At 33.6% G+C, this 27,485-nt stretch overlaps 1 protein-coding gene across 6 annotated transcripts in view; it reads left to right on the forward strand.

Annotated features, from left to right (window-relative positions):
• LOC117174291 (solute carrier family 25 member 44) overlaps positions 1-27,485 on the forward strand; it is a 129,425-nt gene that overhangs the window by 58,807 nt on the left and 43,133 nt on the right. For 2 of the 6 annotated variants that reach the window (XM_033363258.1, XM_033363259.1), the window contains exon 2: positions 6,869-7,847. The exons of the other annotated variants lie outside the window; for them this stretch is intronic. The gene's annotated coding sequence lies outside the window, so the exon portion shown is untranslated. The remainder of the gene's footprint in view (positions 1-6,868; positions 7,848-27,485) is intronic. 6 annotated transcript variants of the gene reach the window in all.

The following is a 27,485-nucleotide window of genomic DNA, read 5'->3' on the forward strand; positions in this document are numbered from 1 at the left end:
TTTTATCAAGTTTATAATTTTTAAAAACAAATTTAACAAACAAATGCATTATTCGTGGTCTTCTGTCGATGAACAAACTTTTTTTTTCGATATCCTGATTAAAAAAGTTGCTATAGAAAAGAAAAACAAATTTTTCTGTGACAAATACCTGATTAATGCATTTTTTGATTTTATTTGTTTAAGGAAATCATAAAATTTATCAATTTATTATGAATTTTGCTGAAATTCTAATAAAGTCCCAACTGGAAAGATTGGCATTGAAAAACACGAATTTTTCTATGTATTTATATGAATTTTTTAATTTATTTTCTTATTAAATTTGTTTTTGTTTCCATTCAAATTTCTTGCAATATAACTAAAAAATGTATGAATAATGAAAATCACAGAAAATATTTTTTCAACAAATAATTTGCTTATAAAAAATGTTTTTGTTTAATATATAATATTCGAACATCTTAAGCTAATATTACTCTATGTAACTTCGCCGATTTCAACACTTTTCCTGTTATTGACGAGCACTGTGAACGTCAAATAGATAAAATGGCCATTTTTTCATCATACTTGTTTATTTATAAAAAATGGAAAACCTAATCGCAAAATCAGGCTCGACAACTCTCTTAGAAATCTTAATAATTTTTTTCAAATAATTTTTGTTTAAATCGCTCAATATTTGTGGGCTGTATGTTATTTTGAACCAAAAATGTCATTTTGTCCCACTGTGGGCCGGGAATGTGAAAATGAGATCATATGAACTCCCATCTAACACAACGGTGCTGAAGTTTGGTTGAACTTCTCAGCATAAAACACTAACCAGCTATGAGACTTGATTGAAACTAATCGCCCCGCTCGCCTCAAGCCCTCATTGATCGAAGTTTCTTGAGTCACTGAGCTAGGGATTTAATTTAGAAGTTAAAAAAAGTTAAGGGAGATTCAGTTTTTTAAAATTGAATTAATAATGTACATTGTAATAATATACATTTATGGAAATGATATAAAAGTTGAGACACAAATTCGACTGCGAAGCACAAGATACGTGATGAGAATGTATTCGTTAAAGCCGAAGGAGCTTTAACAAAAAAAAAGTCATTATCACCAAATTAGTGTTGTCGATGTTTTGACCTTAGTTTGAAAATATCTGTGCACAAGCGTAAGGAATATACAAACACCGAGCGCGGGGCGTGAGATAAATATATTATCGAGCGCGAAGCTCGAGAACCAACAGTTGCGCGCCCTAGGTGTGGTCAAGCTTGGCAGCTTGAGCGGATTTTTAGAATTTTGTTTCGAGCTATATGCGAAACTTTGCCCTCTTTTTTAACTTTCACAAATTATAAAAATTATCAAGGGGGAGAAAGAGCTTCGCTATTCTCAAAATTATATTTTAAAATAATTGCAGAAAAAAAATTGTGCTCTATAAAAGAATGTTTATACTCCTATTCTACTAAATTGTATTAAAATTATTGTATTTTTTGGTTTTAAGTTCGCGCTATATGCGAAACTTTATCTTCCTCTTTTAACTTTCACAAATTACAAAAATCATTAGGGAGGAGAAAAAGTTTCAATATTCTTCAAATTGTATTTTTAGGTTGGCCGCTAAACTAGGAAATGGCCGGGAATTTTGTGAGACCGGGAAAATTCGAAAATGATAGTGAATTTATTTTTTGACCGAGCATTTTACAAATTTGTAGAAAAAAATCTGTTCAAGTTTGATTTTATCAGCTTTAAAATATTCAGTTGAATGTTTATATTCTCGGGTACCTAAAAACTCAATTATTAGCAATAGTAACGCTGGGAAACTTTTTTTTGGATGGTTTTAGTAAAAAGAGCAACTCAAAAACTATTGAAAAGTGTAAAAATGTCGATTTCGATTTTTTTAGAGTAAGCTGCCTTTCTTCCACTCACGTCATATATTATGGTAAGAAATCTTAAAACTTAGATGAAATCCAAATTTCTCTGAATAATCAATAAATAATTTGTGAACCTAATATGCAGACTGACGTAAAAGTGTCGTAGACGGTCACCCAACTTTTAAAACTTCCTGCGAAGTTTCTGAAATTGTATCACTAATAAAAAATTCATAAGCGAGGTTAGGGAAACATTTGCATCATCTGAAACGTGAACTTATAGGACCTAGAAATTATCAAACCGATACATGAACTTACTACAAACTCATCGATTCTGTAAAGGTATTTCAACACACCCGAAATATTCTGCGAATGGTTAAGAACTGAATGAGAACCTTTCGTGAATAGATAGGAATAATAATATGATCGAAATAGTTAGAGCAAGAAAAAGAAAAGTTTTTTCCGGGATAGAGAAGATTTTTACCAAACCCCAAAAATATGTTAAAAAACTATTATTTTTAAAGAAATATGACAAACACCACCTTTTAACAAACCAAGTCCACCTCAACACCAACCCCTAGCTCTCTAACCCCCTAACAGCACCCCTAAGAAACCACAAGCCGGTTAACCCACAACCCAGGGAACTGCGATTTTAATCGCTAGTATTCCATGATACAATTGAATTTAATACTACTCGAAGACTAAGACACCTACCCTTTAACCAACAAATCCCAAGCCTCTCGCCTTTCACGATCGGAGTACTAGATAAACGGGAGTCCCCTTGCCTCTCACGATTAACACACTCACCCATGTTTTTTACTTTTTACGTTACCCAGGAACAACGGCGTGGACGTGGTAAAAATCTGTTCCTATTGGGGTGCTGGATTAACGTGAGTCTCCTCGCCTCTCACAACATCTAACTCTGTATCTATTTTTTCTCTTCGAAATATCGTCTTATCAATTTTCTCTTATAAGTGGATTTGGTATCCCTCTTAAGGGTCCAACAGTAATCTGACAGCATATTTTTGTCCCAAAAGCCTTAGTAACGCCTTTCAATTTCTTTGAAATCTTGATGAGCACGCTCTCCTTGCTCTTCTTTGACAGCTGCAAGGTGTTCCGTGCTCATCAAGATTTCAAAGAAATTGAAAGGCGTTACCAAGGCTTCAAGAGGGATACCAAATCAAATCATAAGAGAAAATCGATGAGGTGATCTTTCGAAGAGAAGAAATAGATATACAATTAGATGTCGTGAGAGGCGAGGGGACTCACGTTAATCCAGCTCCCCGATCCTGAGAGGCAAGGGGACTCAAGTTAATCCAGCACATGGGTGAGTGGGTTAATTATGAGAGGCAAGGGGACTCCCGTTTATCCCAAAAGCCTTAGTAACGCCTTTCAATTTCTTTGAAATCTTGATGAGCACGCTCTCCTTGCTCTTCTTTGACAGCTGCAAGGTGTTCCGTGCTCATCAAGATTTCAAAGAAATTGAAAGGCGTTACCAAGGCTTCAAGAGGGATACCAAATCAAATCATAAGAGAAAATTGATGAGGTGATCTTTCGAAGAGAAGAAATAGATATACAATTAGATGTCGTGAGAGGCGAGGGGACTCACGTTAATCCAGCTCCCCGATCCTGAGAGGCAAGAGGACTCAAGTTAATCCAGCACATGGGTGAGTGGGTTAATTATGAGAGGCAAAGGGACTCCCGTTTATCTAGTACCCCGATCGTAAAAGGCGAGGGGCTTGGGATTTGTTGGTGATAGGGTAGGCGGCTTAGTCTTCCGAGTAGTATTAAATTCAATTGTATCGTGGAATACTAGAGATTAAAATCTCAGTTCCCTCGGTTATATGTTAGCCGGCTGATACCAGAGAAAAATTCATAAATCGACTCGGCTGGGAGCCATTTCTCAAACCCTTTATTGATAATATGAAATGTTTTGAATCTGAAGGAATAAAAATATCAGTTACCGTCGAGAGTCAAACTTTTTTTGGGAAGTCTATTATCTATGCTAGGTGGTCATTTAGGAAGTCACCAAATAGGAGGATTTACGTAAAACTGGAGTAAATCGAATTATTTTTGTAGCTTTTTGCCTTGTTATTAGGAAAGATCTACAATTAAATAATTACGGGGTCCACATATTAAGAACTCCTCTGAATTATACACTATTCGCAATAAATGCGGAAATCACAGGAAAAATGTGTGAAGCTGTTTGTAGATATTCTCCGCTTAATTCATTAAAACGCTATCACGTGTGTATTGAAGGTTTGCTACCTTGTCTAGCACATTATCTGTTTAAGGGTATTATACCGTTCGATTTAATACTTGAAATTAGCTATTTTATTAAAAATAAGTGGCTCCTTATGGAGTACTTGAATTATAACTTGCAGATTATGCGATTAACTACGGATTTGAGGGCAGACAACATTCCTGTAATTGATAGGAAACAAAACTGGTACTGCAAATGAAACTCAGAAAAATCGATTCTTTTTTCCTTGCTTCAGCTTTGTCTATAGGTCAAACGTGTTTGCCCAAGGAATTCATGGATAAGTATTTAGTTCTAAGATTGAAGTGTTTCCCTGGCTTTAAGGGCATGTGATACTTAGGAAATTGTCGATTTTACCAGTTTTAGGTTCCTTCGGCTATTTTTCTAGAATAATACATATTTTGTCTTTAAAATTTGGGAAATGATAGCGAACATGCTAACGGACGTCCCCACATACTTTTTTTGTAGGTTAACTCAAAAAAGTTTTAATTTAGCAAAATGTGATTAATTTGCATGACGATTAGGAAATAGTATCAATTTTTTCAGTGTTAGATTCCCCCGGCTTTTTCCGAGGATAAGAAATATTTTGCCTTCAAAATCTGGGAAATGATAGCGAACATGCTAATGGACGTCCCCACACACTTTTTTGTGTTTTTTTTTATCAAAACATTTATGATATTGCTAACAACGTACGTGTATATTTCGAGGTTATGTGTGTTACAATTCACCCGAGCGTTACTTCCAAACTACACAATATTTTTGGCCGAAAACTTTGGACTTACAAATAAACATAGTAACTAATCTCCCAGAACTAACCTTGTTTGCAGGCAATCAAAAAAATTTATTTCATAAATAATTTCCAGATTATCGGAAAGGCAGAGATGAAAAACGACGTAACCTCAAAATAATGCATATGCATACAATTTATATTTAGCACAATAATTTTTTTTGTTATTATCCCTCCAAAAAGAGCCCGGGGACGTCCGTTATGATATTTTATAGCATCTCCGAATTCAGTTTTTAAAAATTTTCATTTTTGTGGGAAAAAAGCCGGGGAAACTGTGAGTATCACATGCCCTTAAGCCACGTCCAAAGAGCACCATTACCTTGTACCTTATTATGATTTAATGCAACAGTTCGGTCAATTGAAAAACGTTTGCACGCTCCGTCTCGAAAGCAAGCAAACAACTTTTTTAAATCATGCTAAACAAACTTAAAACTTTGTAAACGTTACAAAAACATTAGCCGAAAGGCACTAACTTATGGAATGGATGCATAAGTTCGATGACTCGACTGTGACTATCCATGGCGGCGCAGAATACAGTTCTAAAAATTGTACTGATTATGAGGCTTCGGTGATTAAAAAGGTTTAGTGAAGAAAATGCTGAATTGTTTGTATCAAGAAAACATGTGTGTTTGCTTTAGGATAAATAAATGATAAGTAATCACTCGGAGATTGCAGAAAACGAGAAAGTTGGTGTTTACGACTTCATAAAAACAGATAAATACGGCAATGTTGCAAATAATGTCCTAATTGTCCCATTCACTGCTTTACTATCGCCTGATCCATTGCCTGAAATTGTCATCCAATAAAATTCGATATTCCTGCCAAAATACGAATTCCACAATCCAGACTTGAAAAAATTTAAGTTTGCAAGTAATAAGTATGTGCAGGAATTGACAAGGTTGTTGTAGATTACAAAAAAAATATGCGCCCCGATAAATTTGTATTATTTTGTGCCTGTTCATTAACGATAGAGATGTTGAAAACATTGCGATTTTTTTATCACATATAATTTTTTTTTTATTATTAAAATTCTGGGTTGAGACCGTCACAGTCCCTGACGCTTGGGTGATCCCGTTGCGTCCCCTTATAAGCCTTGAGCACGGCCCCAAAGCCCTCTCCATAAAGAGAGGACCGCAGCCACACTGCTGGCTGATATTTCAGACTCGCTGGTACAGAAACTGCCTGTTAGTGTTACCGGAGATTTCCATGTTCTATAAACGTTTCTGTTAGGATTTTGACTTAATTCCTCCCGAGCTTAAGTATTTCTTTCTCTCGATGAGGGTTTAGCTTTGAGCCCAAGAGTGTTTTAGCCTGTCTGCAGCCAGAGACCGCATCCCACTCATTCTGATGTTCTTCGGTCAGCCAACTGTTAATATCTTCAGTGACCAACCTACTGGAAATGCCTACAACTGGCTCAGGTCCAGTAAAATTGCCCTTTGCTGCTAGCTTTGCTAGCCTGTCCGATATCTCGTTGCCCCTGATGCCACTGTGTCCAGGGATCCAGAGCAGAGTGACTCGGTTTTCTGTCGCTAGCTTATTCAGTGCCTCAATGCACTCCGATACTAGCAGCGACGTGGTCGTTGTTCTATTCAGAGCCATGATAGCAGCCCTGCTATCTGAGCAGATGCGAAAGTTTCTATTTAATATCAAATCACTTTACCTTACAGTGCCAGCGGAAATTGAGGACACTAATTTTTTTCGTTTGTAAAATATCTACAAAATAAGTCAAAAACTTCCACAAATATCACCTATTTTTGTTGTTGTTAATTTTGAAATAAAATTCAAAAAGATTAATTATTTTCGCAATATCTAAATTTATAATTGGTTATTCTTATTAAAATAATCTGCGTCATTGTTTAACTTAAATATTTATATAAATGTTTTTCTAAAAAACGTAAAAATGAAGTAAAACTTTTTTTCTAATACTGTAGCAACCGAAAAGAAGCATTTAATTACGTAATTGATATCTTCATGTTGCAGGTGTCCAAGGTTTTCAAAATATGGTTTTTCAACAGATAAAGGAAAAAGTGTTTTTTCCTGCCCGATCCTTAAAAATTAACTCTAGAGAATGTTATTTCTAAGGAAATAGACCCTCTCCCCAGGCGTCTAAAAGGAATTATGAAGAAAATTTTGAAAATGATTAGTATCTTTTACATTCAACTGGAATAGCTGTTGCCAATCGAAAATTAAAGACTTACAAGCAGACATACGCGACAAACAAATAGTGAATTACTTCACTTATGAAGCTGTTTGTCAGTTAAGAAATATAAAAACGGCAATCCCTACAGGGTATTCAGAGATGTTGCAAAGCGTTTCGGGGAACTTTATCCTAAAACTTTTGAGGTCCAGAATAACAAAGAGGAGAGATTAGGTGATGGACGCGCAGGTGTCATAACAAATATGAGACACAAGGACAACAATTTTAACAGATGGCCCAATCAATCTTCTATTTCGAATAATTTTGGTGTCAGTTCCGGTAAAATTAAATTTTTGCAAATGGCTAGAGCTTGAAGCTCTAATTGGCAAACGTCACTCGATATAAAATTCAAAATATTAGAAAGCCAGATGCTCTTCCTCCATAAGTGGAACAAAACTAGCACAACTTTGAAAGATTAACCAAGGAGGAAAAAAAGACATGGCAATGAAATACTTCCCAATCATGTTCATCTCTGAGCGAAAAATTTTAAACAACCTTGACAATTCACCAACTGTCGAAGATGTGCTATATTATTGACCTGTTTTCTAAAGCACTAAGTTGTATATTTGGCATTATCTACTGTTGACGGGTCAACTAATAGAAAGGTTTTCAGAAGAATTGAGGAGGAGTGACCAGAAAATATTTGTGTTTGAACACAGGAAGCATATCAGTTTAAGTTCCTCTGCCAATTCCGAAGATATTATGAGAAAAATCACCAAACATTTTAAGGAAAAACACGACTCTCTGTTCCTTCAGTATCCTGTAAGATCTTAATTTTCACTTAAAATTGTCTACCTGGTGCTACCTATCTTTGCATGGGTTGTTTCCATAAGTAAGATATTATAATTTTTCTTCTTGCTTTGAAAATTAAGTTCCTCATAAGCAGTTTCCCATAAAGAGTACAGTTAAATATTTAATCATACAAAAAGTCGTTGATTTCACTTTCAAATTTATCTACTGATATTTACAGTCGACTGTTCCAAGCTATATAAAATAAAAATATTCTCTTATTGCAGGCAATTAAGAAACATACAAGATTCCTTAGGCGGACATTTAGTTTTACTGCGCTTACGTCCATGAAAAGTTTCGAAATTCTGATTGCATCCTACTCTATTCTTAGCAAACCCTTTCTGAAGGTGAATTCCGTAACTTTGGACTTCGTGAAGATAGATTTCATGACCATTTATCCAGATTAAGGAAAAAAAGCTGTTAATCCGGGACGTTCAAAGGAGAGATTTCAGCTTGATAAATGCCCTGGATAATATGAAAATTGTGACAGAGCCGCCAGATGAACTAGCAGAAAGTTTTATCATAATACAACACGCATAAGAACAATATGCAATGCATTAAAACACCTTTCTCTGAGATAAATCGAGGCGTCCTAACGGTAGGATGCCAACGCACGCGACACGACTTGACGGTACTTAACCAAAAATAAAAGCAATGTAAAACTAACCGAGAAGTTAGCGCTAGAAAGTCTTTCTCGTGTAATTGAGCAAGATGAGGCTAGAAGTTGGCCAAAACAAAAAGGTGCTCACTCGCTTCATCAAATCATGAAAGTTCTATCTCGGGCGAGCAAAGCATGAAGGTTGCCACTTCTCGCGTTTAGATTATAAGCGAGAAGTTGCACCTTCATGCTTTGCTCGCCCGAGATAGCACTTTAATGTTTTGATGGAGCGAGCGAGCATCTTCTAGTTTTGGCCAACTTCTAGCCTCATCTTGTTCAATTCCGCGGTCTAAAACTTTCTCGTTGTTACTTCTTGGTTAGCTTTTTATTGTTTATATTTTTGGTTAAGTATCATCTAGTCGATCGCGTGCGTTGGCATCCAATCGTTAGGACGCCTCGAAATAGATAAAGATAGAGCCTACAACGTGTGTGTCATGCAATTGCACACCTTGGCCTTTTGATCCTTAATTACGTACGTTTGTTTTCTTTACTCGTAATTGATTTTATGAATACACAAAATATTCATTTAATTTTCTCCATGGAAGATGTTTTCACAAAAGATAAGCAGACTCTTACTCTTCATTCTTTTATTAAAATTTTCAATTTTAAACAAATTTTACGTAAGGTTTTATAAATTTTGATGTTGGCTTTTTGAAGATAATTTGTTGAAGTGTTAATCAATTATAATATATTATATTGATAAAAAAGATGTGTTTATCATTCTGATTATTGGTTTATATTCAAATGTTGCATATCTGACAGTGAAAAAATATGCACGCTGCGAGTGCACATTCTTATTGCGCGCGAATAGGCTCTCGCGCTCGTTTTCGTACGCTTAATGCGTACACTTCAATTGCATTTTTCCAAATATCATAGATATTTTAACCTATATAGACAACTTTGATTTAAACTTCTGAGGAATGACGGTAATAAGTTGAAACTGAAATTTGTTTTACGATTGGTTTTTAAAGAAGGTGCTCAAAGTACATGCGGTTTTGACGATTATATTCACTTAGCGACACTCGCGCATCGCGCTCGATCGTTAGGTTATATTCAATTCTTTTTAAAATTAAATCGCTGTGGGCAAAGCGGAACATCATATAAGAAGTAGGTTTGTTTTTTTAATATAATTTTAATTTCAAACATTTTTATTTAAATATACTAAATAAAGACATTGAGCCGTATACTATGATTCCATTCTTTGAACTTCAGTTCTAAACAATCCTCATTAATGTAGAACCTTTTTAGTTTTTGTCCAATTGAAAAAGTTCACAAAGATTTGTCGCGTCAATTTGACCCAGGCCGAAATTCAAATCGGTGCCATTTGCGAACCAAGCAAGAAGAACGGTCCTCACCCCCATCTAAAAAGTTGTACTTTAGGATAGAAGCCTCACGCATAGTTTCGAGTCACTTGTAGCATCTTTCAGTCAGCTATAGTATGCAGTCAAAGTGCAGTTTGATTCGATTTGCCCCTCCCCCCCCTGCGGTTCACGTACATATTTCGACAGATCACACTAGAGGTAAGTTAACTATTTTTCCTTTTTTCTTTACTAGCGAGAGTATGATGAATGCCCTTATTACTCCTTGTAAGGCAAAGTATAAAAATTTATTATTTCTTACATTTCAATCAAATTAGAACGATAATAGCAGCACGAACGATAACAGTTGCATTTACCTTACGATTTGACTTTATATTAATGTGAATAAGAAAAATGATGGTCCTCTGCGTACATATTTAGTTATAAAAAGAATTTTTTGTTACTCAATAAACTGTTTTTCATAGAACAATGTGTATATTTATATTAAAACCTCCTACATTCACACCTAAAATAATGCATGAGTTCATGTTGAAAATTAAGGGTTTCAATTTCGTGAAAATTACTTGCAATATTTTTTCATTGAAAGGCACACTCATTCCCTTTAATTTCCTTTTCGAACCGTTCAATTTCATTCATTTGTCTCGTAGTTATGATTTTTTTTACTATTTTTTTTTATGAGCTTATTTGTTTATTAATTATATCATCAATAATTTTAAAAAACATATAGCGAAATTGTACCGTTAAGTAGAAGGTTCAAACAAGAACCATGCATTTTTTCAGATTTTTAGCAACACGTTTTCGATTTTTTTAAGCATCGGGTCGAATCGACACCCCCCTCTCCCCTACAGTTAACTGGTGTGAAAAAAGCTCTACGGTTAACGGGTTTAATATATTTGATATCTAGTGAAAACTTTAAATGAAATTTCCTCGTATATCAGATTTTTTTTTCATTTTTTGAAAATTTTCAAAAGTATGTAACTTTTCTAATTTTCATCAAAATCGAGAATTCCATTTGGATAATTTGCAACTCTTCTATCCGTCTATAAGAAATGTTGATAATAATTTTAAAAATTTGAAACAAATTTTTAAACTGCCTAAAATTTGGTAATTTTGATTCGAAATATCTGGTTAAAGAACTTAACCTTTACTTTGGGCCCCTTAAAAAGTGAATCAAGGGCTGATTATATAATTTTCGGACTCGGTGAGTGCCGAACCGTAAAGATCATTCAAAAACCAGAGATCGCAAATTTGGACGATTACAGTACACTCTCATGAATGAGAATGTAAAAATAATGAATTTTCCTGCAGACAGTATTACTCTTTTTCATGTCAAATTACGAATCGCTCGTTATAAATTACTTACGTTACAATACTCGCAGTTTTTTATATGGCATTCGTTTTTTCACGCAAGAGTCTCGCTTATTTACGCAGACTCTTGTAAATTCACTACGTATTATATGCATTAATTAGTTTCTGACCTAATACGATGTAAAATAAGAGAGCATTTTTTTATAGTATAGTCATGCTTGTCCTATCCTGGTTAACTTAGGACTGATTACATTAAAGCATTAAGCATCCATATGCTTATATTCAAATAGTCCCTAAACCTCCTTTTACCTATACCCCATACCTGCCCCATTACTTTACTCGCACATTCTATCCTTCTCCTCACCTGTAGATTAACTTCTCTTTTCGTTTCTATTTTGGCCCTTCAATTTCCACGTCATTTTCGTCCTACTGACATTCACGGTTTAATCTTTCGTTCTGACGTTTTTCTCAACTATCGTCCTTTCTTCTCCATTGTCTCCTGTAAATCTGTCAACGGGAGACTGAAGAACATCGGTGCAGCCGAGTTGCGGCCCGCGGTCATTTTGCCTAAAGACGAAAATCCGAGTTGCGGCCGAGGGTCGATTTAAGAGACCATTACCCCTACAGTCCTCCTTACCCCCTCTACTCGATACTTTCCTTTTTAACTTTCAATGCTTTTATGTAATTGACTGCGCTCCAGGAAGTGTGCCTCGTGAGTTGTACGAGGGTCGATGGAGAGTGCCTCGAGAATCCACACACGGTTACACTGAGCATCACTGCAGTTTTTTTCTATTTTTCTCTCCAATTTCATTATTAAACAAATATAAACATTTGATCCAAAAACCGGCTTCGTCCAAGCCGAGAGAGTAATATTTAGATGATGTGTACTGGAATTCAGACAAAAATATTTAAAATCGCGGACAGAATCTTACATTCCTTTTTATAACTCCCATAGATCCGCTTAATCCTATTGGTCCTAATTTCTTAATTTCTGCAAATTCCCAATTCAAAGTCCAAACTGCAAAAGAGTAAACATTTCTTGATAACTTATTATAATTAATTAGTTTTAATTCATTGTGAGTTAACTATTGTTAACTATTATTTATTTACTTATTTAAAATAACATACAAAATATTTTTATCGAAGACTTTCAATATTTAAAAATCCATAAAATAATTTAAAAAATTTTAAATACAAATAATTGAAGAGAATATATACCTAAATAAAAAGTGTTCTTTCAAAATGTGCACAGTATTGAAAAGAAAGAATTTTATTTAAAAAAAATCGAATTGTTAATTAAAAGAAAGATTCAAAAGAAGCTTCAAAATAAATTAGTGCTAAATTAAATCATGCAAATTTTGTTTGGAAAAAGTGATTAGGTTCGGAGCAAATTGAGGGAGAAATTTCTCTTTCCATTCCAGGCGCACGTGTGTTTAAATTAATTTCTTTATACAATTTTTATACAATTATTGTTATTTTAACTTTGAAAAACATTTTTTAATACTTTAAACATTATTAAAAAATGTCTTCGATACACATGTTTGATAAATGAATGATATTTATTAAAAAAAATAAAATTTTTTTAATAGCTTTAATTCTTGAAATTCATAATTCGGAAATTATTAAAAATATATACGAATACCAAACATACAAAGAAAATGTACGAAAATTTACATAAGCATTGCCAATTAATTGAAGTTTAAAAAATTGTATCTTTAAAGCACAAAAACGAACGTATATATACACCCTACTAGTAACACGTTCAAACTGCTAAAGTTTTGGAAAATTCGATGACTTAACCTCCACTCCTTACCACCACCACCCCTTACTCTATTCATGAGCTTATTCATTTGATGGTGGATTGAGAGAAGGAACGTCGAGGTGAAATTCAACCAGACCAAAAGTGACCGCGGGCCGCAATTCGGATATTTTCTTGAACACGGGCCGCAACTCGGTATTAGCCGAAGAACATTAAGCTCAACGAACACCCTCGCATGAATCCCCTTTCAGTCTACAAATCTCCCCTTTTCGCTTCTCTGTCTTCACCCTAATTCAAATCTCCTCAAATATTTCCGTTATCCTTTCGCATAGACAGGGTCTCAAGTTTACCGCTCTTCCTCTCTAAGTCCCTACTCACTAGGTAATTGACCTTAACTTACCTTCTTCTACCTTGTTGCTTTTTCTGCTTATCCCATTACCTTTGTAGTCTTGGCCTTCTATCACCCTACTCTTTTGATCTAAAAACATATATTCTACTCACTTAAACAGTCCACTCGCACCTCTCGGTTTCTCAGATAATGCACCTACTTTCTCCTCTTTCCCTATTGATCACCTTCCATTCCCTCCTTTTCCTTCCAGTTTCTAACTCGGCCATAAACGTAGTTTTCTCCAACATTTTTTTACACATCTTTCCTCCTCTCTTTACTCTGTTCATGTGCTGCTTGTTACTATCCCCTCTTCATTCCATCCCCAGCATCTCTTGGTCTTACTTCTTTTTTCATCCTCTCTGTTCTTTTAGTTTTTTAAGGCGCCTGTCCGCGTTTTTCCTTTAAGAAACAGAACCTCCTCGTTCGGCATTCTGAAAATTGACAGAATAATTGTTTGAGTTTCGTAGATTGTCTGTTTTTTAGCTGGAGTACATTTGAGGGAAGCTATTTAAAAGCAATGGAAGTGGACTATTCCAATGCCAATCATCTGTACTATTTAAAACACTACTGAAATATTCTTTTTTTGTGATGAAGTTGGTAAAAAGAATATGATTTAAGGGCATGTGACAGCCAAATACCTATATTACCGATCTCACGTTACCAGTTCACTGAATGTTTCTTTTTTTGAACTTAAAAACTTTTTTGTAAATAAAATATCGAGCTGAAACTTTGGAAAACGTATTAGAGTATAATAAAGTACGTTTAGGCACTTCATTTGAATAGGAACTTCACTGAAAATAATTTAATATTTTTTCTGAACCTCGACATTTTTGAACGTTCGAACTTTTTTTTATACAAAAAATATCGGTCTCAAACTTTGAGAAATGTAAGTGCCGAAAGAAAACTATGTTAAAGTAAGAAGCTTAATAATAAAAGATGTAAAAAAAAAACATTTTAACTATCAATTCCATCGGCATCAGCCGGTAACGGTGTACACGAAAATCCGAACCGTGGCGGCCACTAGACGAGGCTCTAACAGCTGACCCGTCCTTCGTTGTGAGTCCTATGTTGTGTGCCGGAAAGGTTTAGTTGAAATATTTTTTTTTACATCTTTAATTAATAAACTTTGTACTTAAACGTAGCTTTCTTTAGGCTCTTGAATTTCTGAAAGTTTGAGACTGATATTTTATGTATAAAAAAATTTCGAACTTTCAAAAAATGTCAAAGTTCAGAAAAAAGATTAAATAATTTTCAGAGAAGTTCCTATCCAAATGAGGTACCTAAACGTACTTTATTGTACTCTAATACATTTTCCAAAGTTTCAGTTCGATATTGTATTTACAAAAAAAGTTCTTAGGTTCAAAAAAATATTCAGTGAACTGATAAAGTGAGGTCGGTAATATAGGTGTTTGGGTGTGCCACGTAGGGTGTCGGTAAAATCCAACGTTGATTTCTTTATAAGTATAGCACTGACCCAATATATATTTTTTCCAACGGATTTGAGAACGAAACAAAGAAAATTTGTCAAATATCCGGGGTTTTGCGAGATCCTCGGATCATCAAAATTGTGAAAAATAAAACCGTTTGTTGAGCAAAGCATTATTTTCACGACCAATCTGAATTTTGCGAAAGAGAAAAATCAGCGGATAGCAGACGACAGCATTTTTAACGGTGAGAATGGGTCGCAAATTTATTTTTGTACTCACAATTCTGACATCATAGAAGAATTCTCGACCCCTACCATGTTTTCGAAGGGCCACGACTTGATTATGCTGACCCTATAGCGTGCGAAATACTTCGCGAAATTGAGAAAAATGCAGAAGAAACTGACATGTACTGTGTGTCTCTATTGTTACTGTGGTTGTAATCAGCCACCAGGCTGACTACCAGTCTCGTAGGGGAAAGCTTCTTCTGCGACATTGACTTTTTGTTGAGACTATCATCAACCGGTAGTACGTCAACTATAATTAGAAACGTGTCCCGTCTTTTTTTGTCAGTGGGCCCTTGTAAGAACTATGATCGTTTAAAAATCAGGTTAGCCACGGTTACCGAACGTCTAACAGTTCGCGCGCGTTTACTTCCATTAAGCACCGCCGGTACAGTGGTAAAGAGTCTGACTTGACGACCACGCTACCGTTAGTTCAAGTCTTTATCGAGTTTTTTTTTCGTTTTGCAAACATGTTAAATAATAATTTGTAATGCTTCCCCGGCGATTAATGTTTTTTTTTTCAAAATATTACGGGGAAATAAATATCATGCTGACATTTTTTGAATCATTTTTTTGTATAATCGTAATTTATTGTTCTTCATATATTTGCGGGGGATAATCGTCATAGATTATCACGCAGCTGGGCGATGCACTGTTCACTGCAGCTGCGGAAAGAATGAGAATCAGCCAAAGATTAGGCAGCTCTCAATTGGGCAATAAAAAAAATGAATATAATTGCCTACAAAATATTGAAATACTTTTTGCCGATGACATCTGCAAATGCATCTACTTTATAGATAAACCAATTTATGATTGTATGTAAATTTGTAAATTTACCTAGTTTGAAATTATAACTGGAATCAGTCCAAATGCGTATTCAATTTCCATATTACTAAATTTTGCACATTGATAATTACATTATTAAAAAATTGGTGGCTGTTCACTTTTCTTTATAGAATACAAATTATAAAAATTATAAAATTAGAATTATAACATTTGGAAATTAGGCTCTCTGCAAATTTATTTATAAATTCCAACTTTATGAAGTTGCCCGACTATTAATTTCGATATTACGCAATTTTCCAGATTTACAATTTTAAAATATAAATTAAAAATGTACCATTTCGCCAAAAATTTATTTTCTAAATTGCCAAATTTACCACATGTACAATTTTTTAAATGTAGAACGTCGTGAGTGCTTACATTTTCTATAAATCACTACGGTATCTGATACGTGTCCATTTCCAATCGAAGGATTTCGCTTGCTACCGTCAACACACGATTTGATTGATTTAATTAATTTTATTGATTCTATTGTTTTAATTTCATTCATAAAATAAAAAAGTAAATAATTGATGATTTTATTGATTTAATCTATTTTATTATTGGTCTTATTTTTTCATTTATTTGATTAATTTTATTGGTTTTAGTTATTTTATTTATTTATTTCATGAGTGAAATAAAATAAATAAAAGCAATAAAACAAAAAAAAGAGAGAAATAAAACCAAAACATAACTAAATCGAACATTGGCGGAAGCAAGGGAAATCCTCCGATTAGAAATGGACACGTGCCAAACACCATAGTAAATTATAAAAAAATGTAAGCACTTACAAAGTTCTACATTATTGTACATGTGATAAATTTGGAATATATAACAAAAATGGCAGAGGGCCTAATTTCTAGATGAGAATTCGAAATTTGATCATTTTGAAATTTATTTCCAGGTAAATTTATAAATTTATAAAGATAAGTCAATATTCGCCAGTTTGTCTAAATATTGGAATAATTATTAACGTGAAAAATTCTGTAATATCCAGAATAATTGTTGGGCGACTCGAAAAGCTTGAAATTTATAAATAAATTTGCAGAGGGCCTAATTTCGAAATTTGATAATTTTGAAATTTATTTCTGGGTAACTTGATGCACTTATAATTTAGAAAGAAAAGTGAACATTCGCCAGTTTTGTAATATTGGAATAATCTATGTTGAAAATTTGGTATTATAGAAATTGGAAATGAATTTGGAATCCAGTCGTGATTTCAAACTGGGTACATTTACAAATTTACACACAATCGTAAATTGGTTTATGTATAAAATCGGTTCATTTTCAGAGGTTTTCTGCAAGATGTATTGCAATATTTTGTAGGGAATTATATTCATATTTTTTATGTTAATTTCCCAAGTGAGAACTGTTTAATCTTTGACTGATTCTGATTCGTTCCGTAGCTGCAGTGAACAGTGCATCATCCAGCTACATGTTAATCTATGATGATTATCACCTGCAAATATGTAAAGAACAATAAACTCATATTTGTCCTGAAAATAATGATTTCCTCAACAAAAGGTTTGATTTTCAAAATTCTATTGATAAGAGCATCTCGCAAAACTCCAGATATCTGACAAGTTTTCTTTCTTTCGTTCTTAAATCCTTAGAAAAAATATATATTGAGTTAGTGCCGTACCTATAACAAAAATCAAAGTCGGATTGCACCAACACCCTTAACCGTAAACTATAAAATGAAATATAAATTTGAAATCGCTGTAAAAATTATTTCTACTGTTTCAATAGCGCTATAGTCAGATTTCCAACATTTTGATTTAAGCTGAAAAATCATGCGCTAATAATAATTGAAAATATAAATTCTGCTGAAAATCCATATTTTACCGACTTTGCCAATAACATTGCTTTATTTTAAACGATACTTATGGGCAGATCAAGGATAAATATCGATAGTTCAGTTACACATCGAGAAATTACTTAGGTCAATTTCAACAAAACTTTATGACCTGAGTTTAAAGACAAATAAAATTTTCATTCAATACACAATTCAGCCAACATTAATGAGGGAAGTTGAAACCAAGAAAAAATGGCTAAAGTACATTTCGACTGTGCAATTAGTGAAAATAATCGAAACACCCTCACATTTAAAGCATTTTTTGAGAACTTTTGAATTACAATTGTTAATCGGCGCAAAAAGTAAGTTACAGTAGGAAGCTGCTTCTCCCACTACGCCGCCAGTCACTAAGCCGCATGTTTTCGGTATATGAACCGTAATTACAAACAGTCAATTCACATCTTATATTTTTGAAAATTCCATTGGAATTATTACAAGTTTTCATCTACATTCTCTAGAAATGTGAGCCCTCTACGTTGAAAATTACAGCTGCAATAATTGTTATAAGAAAGAACGCCTTCTTGTCGTAATTATCATGGAGCAATATACTTTTATATAATTCATTTAGAAATTGTAATTGTCCATTAACTCTTACACCAATTTTGTAAGATGAAAATGAAGAAGTTATTTTATTTGCTTAAGTGACGAATTGTCCACTTGCGTAGCTATGAACAACAAACAGGTTTTTTACCAAAGTATCTACTATTTAGAGTACAAATTTTGAACACGATTTCAGCCTAGAAAAATACATGCTTTCAGAAACTTTTAAGGATCTGCGTGTATTCCGATTTATTTCTAAGCGAACAAATCAACCAATCCCAACGTTTGACCCACTAACTTGTAGGTCTTTTGATTATCTAACAATTATTAGAAAACTCAATTGCGCAAAGTTGCAAGTACTGATAACGGGAGCGTGAAGTGTGGTAGACGGGGTGGGGGCTGTGACGCGCTTTACGTACCTCTAATCCCAATTTCTATTATTTCATCGTCTTCTACTTATTCCGCAGGATTAAGCCAAATTAAGATTATTTGAAGACTTTCAGAATAAGCTAAAGAAGATTGAAAATTACTAAACTGAGTGACTGGTTTGATATTTGGCTCGGTTTTAAGTAATGATGCGTTATGTCCTCTTGTATGTATATCAATTTCCTGGATCACTGTCTAACAATGGTCCTCTTCGATGACACAGGTGTGGATCTTGGGACAGTGGAAGTGGATGGGTTAATATTCGCCGATGATGAGGTTGTTACGGCAGAACGAGTCGAAGGCGTGCAGAGAATGTTGAGTCGACTAAATGCTAACATGGAGACCAATCGCCTTATCATGTATGAATAAAACAAAAATTATATGATTTGCGGGAAAATGTAAGAATACAGTATGCAACATTGCCTTGGATGATCAGAGGATAGAACAAGTTGATAAGTACATGTATCTTAGATATTTATTAGCTACTGCGAGAAAGATCGATGGGGAGATAGCCAGGCATATAAATGAAGATAGAAAGATTATTGGTTGTATAGGAACCATTACCAGAAGTAAAAATATAACAAGTAAAGAAAAAATTGCAATATATAATTATGTACTTGCACCCACCGTGCTGTATTGTAGAGATACCTGAACCTACCAAGAAAAGGATACGAGTAAAATTAAGGCGATTGGCCTTTCAATTGAGTGCAATAGAATTTTTTAGTTTGCGATTGAGCGCATTCGAAGTCCTTCGGGATAATCCAAAGAGAATTAAAACATATTAATTAGAACTTGAAGTACGTAAAGCTTGTCACCAGCCAATCTCCTTGTGCACTCTCGTTATTAGTAGTTTCTATATAACTCGGTGTTCTTTGAGAGTATGAATTTATCAGTTGCTAGTGCAATAGAGCGCATTTGAGATCGAATCGAATTGTTTTTCGTGATTTGATATCTTCAAATATGGCAGTTTGAGTTATCGCGAGTTATCACTTACTTCAGGCATTTAGAAGTTAATAACTTACGGATTTTTCATTTAATTTGAAAATTTCCGGTGGTCCATCAGAGCGCATTTGGAATGAAATATGTTTTTCAAGTTAAATGTGATTCTAGTACATAATGGGATTTGAACATCAGCGTCGCACCAGCTTTCTTCGATTTTGTTCAACAAATTATAAGTAAATCTTTTTAACTTTTTATATACTTGATCTCTACTCAGTAAAGATAAATTTAACCAAAGAACAGTTGAACTCCTATTTTTGCAGACGCAAGTGAATTTATGACAGCTACATTGAACCCAAAGTCACTGTAGTCCAGCGTATTTCCCAGATTTTTTCGCGCTTTCAGGAGCTAACCAATTTCATCAAAATATCCGAACCCCGGGGGGACCCTTGACTTTACTGAATTGAATGTCGCGAAAGCGGCGCTATTGTCGAATTTGTGGCTTCGGTTTTTTTCCGGTACTTGTCGGCTAAATTAGGCTATGCCGCTGCGTTTAAACGGATTAATTTGACCACACGCAATGAGGCGGCGCATTAAACTCTAATTTGTTCGAGCGGGAATTAGAAATTTTAAAATTATTATGGATTATTTATTTATTCTCGATGACTGAAAGTAACTTTTCTCCAGTTGAACATATTCTTAGTGTATGCAATTTATTAGTATTACTAAAAAAGTAGAATATAGAGTTATATAAATTAGGAATGAACAAGTAACGGAAAAGATGATAAAGGTAATTCGGTATAAAATCTATTTTTAGAAAGAATGGGCTAATTTTACCATTGTATGGCCAATTTTACTGTTGATTATACATTAATCGATAATAATAATAATAGAATGGAAGTAATTGAAGTTATTGGTTGAAAATCCTTACTTTGAAATTTCATGTTTTTATTTTTATCATGAGAACTTCTGAAAAGCAAAAAAAAAGTTATTTTAATATTGTATTCCCAAAGAGGATAATTCGAAGTATTACGTGAACATTTTTGACAATTTAGAGAATCATTTTTATGCCAAAAAATATACACTTTATTTTCATATTTCTATTTAAAAAAAAGAAAACTAAAAAATACTTCAATATAATATCAAACAATGTTTTATTTTACTATTTTATTCGTAAATAGTATAATACTTCGAATTTTTACGTGAACATTCCGAACAATTTAAAGAATTCTTTTTGTGCGAAAAAATATACACTACTTTCACATTTCTATTTAAAAGATAGAAAACTAAAAAACATCTAGATATAATATTCAGCTAATTAATTAATTATTTAATTAGTAATATTATTGACAAAATTGAAAGTCACTAAAAATATTTTAGTAAAATTATTTTTTACAAACAGTTACGTATTACCAGTTAATTTTCATTTAAATAAATAAATATATATATATATTTTATAATTATATAATATAATTATATTAATATGTATACATTATACATATATTAGGGCGGAGTGAAAATGATCAATTTAGTCGAATCGTTTGAGTTGAGTGAAAAGATTTTGTGGGTTGACATCCAAAACAAGTTTTAAAAAATCTGAAATCGGTTAATATCTTTTGTTCCCTTTTTTGATTTGAAAATTTTAATTTTTAAAAATTCCAAAAAATTTCCCTATTGCTTCGAAAATTATGGCGAATTATTTCCTGTTTTTCCTCCAGTAGCCACTCTGACAAATGCTCCAAAATTTATTCACATTCTAGACTTTTCGTTGAATCTTGTATACTGTTGAAATCAATTTAATTTACTTATTAGAATACTTAACAATTTATGATACTCCTGATGAGAGGGCTCAGTAAACTATGTGGAGATTATTTTAACATCATTTCTTCTCTAGATCTATTCTCTATTATTATGCGTCAGTTATAATCCTAATTGCTTTCCTGACAAGGAAGGTACTCCAGGTGTCTCTTGCCGGTTTGATTCTCCCTGATAAATCGCCTGTGCGCATGAAAAAAGCATGCAAAATAAAGCTAAGAAGAAAAATCTTTTTCAAAGACGCCGTGAAAAATAAATTGTTGATTAGGCCACTGTGAAAAAAATTGGTTTAAAACCCCGTGAAGAATAACACATCGCAGTAAAAGGCTACGAGAAAAAATGTATTTCGGTAAATGCTGAGAAAAAACCTTATTCCTATAAGCGCGATGAAAAGAAACCTTACTCATGAAAAAACCGTGAAATAAACCTCATTTGTGAAAAAGTCGTGAAAAAAGACCGTATTTGTTCAAATTTGTAATTCAACTGTTTTATTCCAAGAAAAAAACTGTCATAATCATTTTGTCGTAAAAAAGCATTATTGACGGACTATGCAAAGAACTATAAATAAATACCAAGTTAAAATCGTGTGCTTTACGCTGCCAGCCGCTTATTGTCTGGATTTAAGTGTTGTTTATATATGTCTGTTTAATAAAGAGCGCGTGGATCTATATATATATATATATATATTTATATAAAACATAGTTCATAATAGGAAAGAGGAGGAAAGTAATGGGCGGATAGCGCTGGGCCAGATAGGCTGGGCGGAAATAAGGAGAACTCACTGCAATTTTCTAAACTTGTTTATATGTTTAAACAATCATAAATATCATAAATTATAAATTTTCAATTATAATGAAAGACGCACTTTTAAACTTTGATTATGCAGTAACAAAAATATTTATCTTATGAATATTTTAACTTATCGAGTTTTGCTTAACAACATTTATGAACTTTAATTCAGTCAAATAATTAATGTGTAAATTATTATATTCACTGTTTATTATTGTATGATGATGATAATTAATTGTATGATTGATTGAATGATGTGGGTTTTTTCACAGTATGTATACAAGACGTGTTTTTTTCACAGCGTTTACCAATATGTATTGTTTTACAGCGTTTACTGAGATATATTTTTGTTCATCGCATTTTATAGAGATGAGTTTTTTTTCATGGCGTTATGATAAAAACTGTTTTTTTTTAAAGCGATATAATTTACGGCTTCGTTCTCCTAAGCACCGGCGATGTGTTATAGTACTCGAAAAACTAAGTGACACGTATTTTTTTATCTGCGGAAAAACACTTCGAAGGGGTGAAACAGCCCGTCAAAGATAGGGATCTCAATTGTCGATTGTATAATTTCTTGTATAAAAACTAAGTTGATTTTGATCACACCTACTGAAAAAGTTTCCTCGTAATGAAAGATGAATAACGTTATTTTCTCAAAAAAGAAATAAAATTGAAGGGGATAAACCACCCCTATATATATTTAAAATTGAGGTAAAAATGTTTAAATTCACAGGAAACAATGTGAAAAAATATATTTTGAACTTGAGACAAAAATAAAATTGACGTGTTTCGCCAAAGAAATTATTTTTAAAATTAATGGGGTTGGCCACCCTTAAAACTTCGTATTTTGTGCCTACGATAATATATACTTTCAATAAACAAGGACAATTAGGAACATAGTTTTATAACGGAAGAATTAACTTAGAGTCCATCCAACCCAAATAAAAAAATTAAGCGGGGGTAAACCACCCCTAAATATTTTTAAATGGGCTGAAAATAGCTAAATTCATCAGAGAAAAATTAAAAATATATATATTTTGCACTTTAGAAAAATATAAAGTTTGCTTGCAACATGGAAGACTATCCCTACATATTTTTAAATGTGCTGCAAATTGCTAAATTCATCCGAGAAAAATTAAAAATATATATATTTTGCACTTTAGAAAAAAATAAAGTCTGTTTGCCATAGGGATGAATAAAAAATAAAATTATCCGGGGTAGCTACCCCTACAATATTTTTATTTTGCGTCTATGAGAATAAATACACTTTTCACACACAAAGACAATTAGGAAGATAGTTTTGTAACGAGGGATGTAAAATAAAGTCCATCCAATATAAATAAGAAAATTAAGCAGGGGTAAACCACCACTAAGAATTTTCAAATACGTTGAAAATTGCGAAATTAATAAGAAAAACATGTTTTAAAAAATATATTTTGCGCTTGAGACAAAAATAAAGTTGATTTATTTCGGAAACAAAATTTTTAAAAATTAATGGCGGTAGCTACCCCTAAATACTTGTTATTTGGTTTCTATGATAATATATAATTTCCGTACACAAAGACAATTAGAAAAAAAAAAATTACGTGAAGTTAAACCACCCCCTAATTATGCATAGAATTACCAAATGTGTTTCAACTCGGGCCAAAAAATCCGAAGAAAATACGTGTTGCACACAAAGAAGATTCACCTTTATAATTGAATCTTGTGCGCATTATTTTTAAAGTTTGCTTAGTTTTAAGGTATGCGACCTGCTGTTAATGAATCATTTTTTTGCGCAGGATAAAATTGATCACATAATGTGGAATAATCGAATAGCTGACAACGAATATTGAATCTCTGATGTTTTTCCTGTTGGAATAATTTTAAAATGTAGAATTGTATCAAATTATATATTATCATCTTATCTTAATATTTTTACAGATAGGACTCATCATTCGTTTTCAGCCATTCTATTATTGTACATTTTGTGATAAATTTTATCTTGCGACAAAACAAGATGATTTTAAATCTAAATTTTAATATTATTCCAACGGGAACGTATCTCGTGCTTCGCACTCGAGTTTCTCCCTGAAATTTTATATCATTCCCATAAATGTATATGATTATAATTCGTAACTTGCATTGGTATTAAAACAGACAAAATTTCATTGTTCTGTTTAAAAAAATGCGCATTCTTTTAAAAAAATTTGGTTACTCTTCTCGTTTTCCCATGAACTGAATTTGCTCATTTCCAATTTTTTCTTTATTATTTAAAGTTTACACATACGGTCTACTCAGCAGCCTTACCGTTTTTGAACTTCTTAATTATGTATGTACATACATATATATGCATTATTATATTTGAGGATACTACGTGTCCTATAAAAAAGTGATGAATAACAAATTTTTTCGATATTTTTTGGGTGCACAATGTTTGTCTCGTCATTTTTTCCTATCTTGCATAGTTTGACCGCAAAATGCAATTTTTGATTTTTAATTAGTTTTCGTGCGGTAAAAATTTGCATTTTCGAAAAAAATCATTTAGTTGATATAATAATCTTGTAGGGCTATCGAAAAGTAACATTTTTCTTTCGAAGTACTCTGAACAACTGTACACAGAATTTTTGAATCATGAAAAAATGTGTACTCAAAAATTTTCAAAATGGGCTCACTTTTAGTATTTTTATCCAAAATGTCTGACTAACGAACTTGGTATTTTGCTCAGGACACTAGAAGAGTGTACTAAAAGCCATTCTAATCGATTAATTTTTTTAAAAAGTTATCGTTCTCACATGCATAACGACAGACAGATAGAGATACAGACAGACACATTCGTAAAAACCTGTTCTTCGGATTCAGAAGATCTCCAAACGTGAACCTTTTGACAGAAACTAGGAGGTCAAATTTTATAAAAATCTAATACCTTCTCTGATGAGAATGTAAAAATGATTTATTTGTCACGAATAATTTTTCGATAGTTCTGTTTTTAGTTTAAATCATAAAAAAATATAATCAAAAACATGAAAATTTATATTTTTGGAAACCCCTCACACGAGAAGAAAAAGAAATTAAAAGACAAAAGTTGTGGTAAGAAAGTGCCCACGCAGCGTGAACATTTTCTTTACTGTTAATGACGTTTTTCATGATTAAAGCTAAAACTATGCATCCTATCGAAAAGTGGTTGATAACAAATTTGTAGATCTTTTTCAAATGCACAATTTTTGTGTATTTATATTTTATCGGTGTACTGAGCGTGTATGATTTTCGTAACATGTTGTGTCAGCTTTCTGATTGTATTTGCTTTCTTATATTGAGTCAATTGACCCAATTTTAACCTTACTTTGCGGTTATAAACTTCAACCTGATTTGCCGTGGTGCATCTCGATCCTTTTATGGGGCAAAGACTACATTTGTAGGCCTAGTTCTGCGGCCCAATGTTTTAACGGCTGCCACAGCTGCAGAATACACACGAGGCTGCACCTCGAACGCAGTTACTTTTATGTTGGTTCAACATGTTAAAACTGTAGTGAAGGTCGACCAAAATTCCTTACAAGGTGCTAGAGTTTTTCTGGAATTTCTCTATTTGCATCAACGTTATTAATGTCTGAATGTGGTTCTAATGGATCCGGTACTTCATCGAAATTGTCCCTAGCACCTAAGCCTTTAGCGTCAATCTTGCTTTCAGCATCCACATCTTCCAGAATGATTTCATCAATATGAAGCTGCTGTTCCACTTCCATTTTGATGGCAGCTTATTCAAAAGTCGAAAGCAATTTGTTTACAGATATTGAGCGTTTTTGCACTGCTAGTTTAATTTAATGTATCTTTATGACTAGCTCTGGGTACTTAAGTAATTAGAAACGATGATGTTCTCTCCTCATACTTTGTCCACTTTTCTTTGCAAAAAAATAAAGACACATAACATCTCTGTTCATATGGTATGTCCATCTTAGTCACCTTCTTCGTTATTAAAGTTTGCCTTCTTGTTTACTGAACCTCTGCTTCTATTTGAATTAGGCCATCTGCTTCTGGAGGATAAAGTGGTACTGGATCATCATCAGATTTAGCGAGAACATCCACTGCTACTGCTTTATCGTGTGATGAAGCTTCCTTTATCTAATGCTCATCATCGACGTTTTTTCACGTCAAATCAACCTGTATTTTAATCTTCATTACTTTGTGAGAGAAAAAGATTAACGTTCACCTTAGCGATAAGTTTTCTTACTGAAATTTCCTATATGGCAGGCTACTTGATGCTCTCCTACGGAATTTCTGTAGAGGTGGTTGGCTGCGAATAGCTAACGCTAGCCAAAGCAGCCTTAGCAGGCACAGTTGATGTTCCACAGCTCACCGTTTATCACAGATGCTCTTGCTGCACGGCTGTTTGATTAGTGAGATCTGCCTGAACATTTCGCAACTCACTATCACCACCGTCCCGTAGGCTGTCGCCCCAGCGATGGCTCCAAGGATGCCTCGACAATGCTCGGGAAGCGACAAGCTTGTGTAAATCTTTGATAGATCCTCCATGATAATTGATGGGGCTTGGTGTTGCTCTGATTGCATTTCCTCTTTGTTCTATGCCTGTCAGGCATCCAACTGCTTTAGGATTTTCCTGAATCCACTTTACTAGCCGTTCAAGACGCTCTTTGGCTGTTTAAAGAGATTTTATTTTTTGCGTCCAGTGCTGCTTAATGGTGAACAGATTACACTTATTCAGCGATTGATTTGCTTTCCGTAAGTTTCGATCCAGGTAAGCTGTGCAATACGCTCGCGAGCCTTACTCAGGCGTACTGAAGTATCATTACTTCATTGTCGCGAAGCTGGGAGATCGCCTCCTAGTAAACTACACAGTTCAGATTCACAGTGGGTTAAATGCTAAAAAAAACTATAATGCCCTAATTAAGCACCTTAGAAGATCCCTCGTTTAATAGACAAGGACCGGGTATCCCTCATCAACCCACGACTTAGAAATTTAATCCTTGTGAACCACGAGTGCATATCTTGATCAAGAAAGTGGATTACGCGCAGACCGATCTTATATGTCTTCAAGACCTCAAGTAAATAATCGTGGAGTATTGAGGGAAACGCCTGTTGATAGTCAATGTAGGTCACCTAGAAATTCTGAGCTTTCTCGCATGTAACGGAAAGCACGTTGTTCTCCTCATAATATTTATAGATGAAGTCAGAAACTAGGACTACCATCATCTACGAGGGTAGTTCAATAAGTCCTTAGAATGAAGTATAAAAACAATTTTTTTTGGGTAAATTTTTTTTTATTTTTCAACATAATCTCCTTGGAGCTC

Source organism: Belonocnema kinseyi, chromosome 6 (genome assembly GCF_010883055.1).
Source record: "Belonocnema kinseyi isolate 2016_QV_RU_SX_M_011 chromosome 6, B_treatae_v1, whole genome shotgun sequence".
Lineage (NCBI taxonomy): Eukaryota > Metazoa > Arthropoda > Insecta > Hymenoptera > Cynipidae > Belonocnema > Belonocnema kinseyi.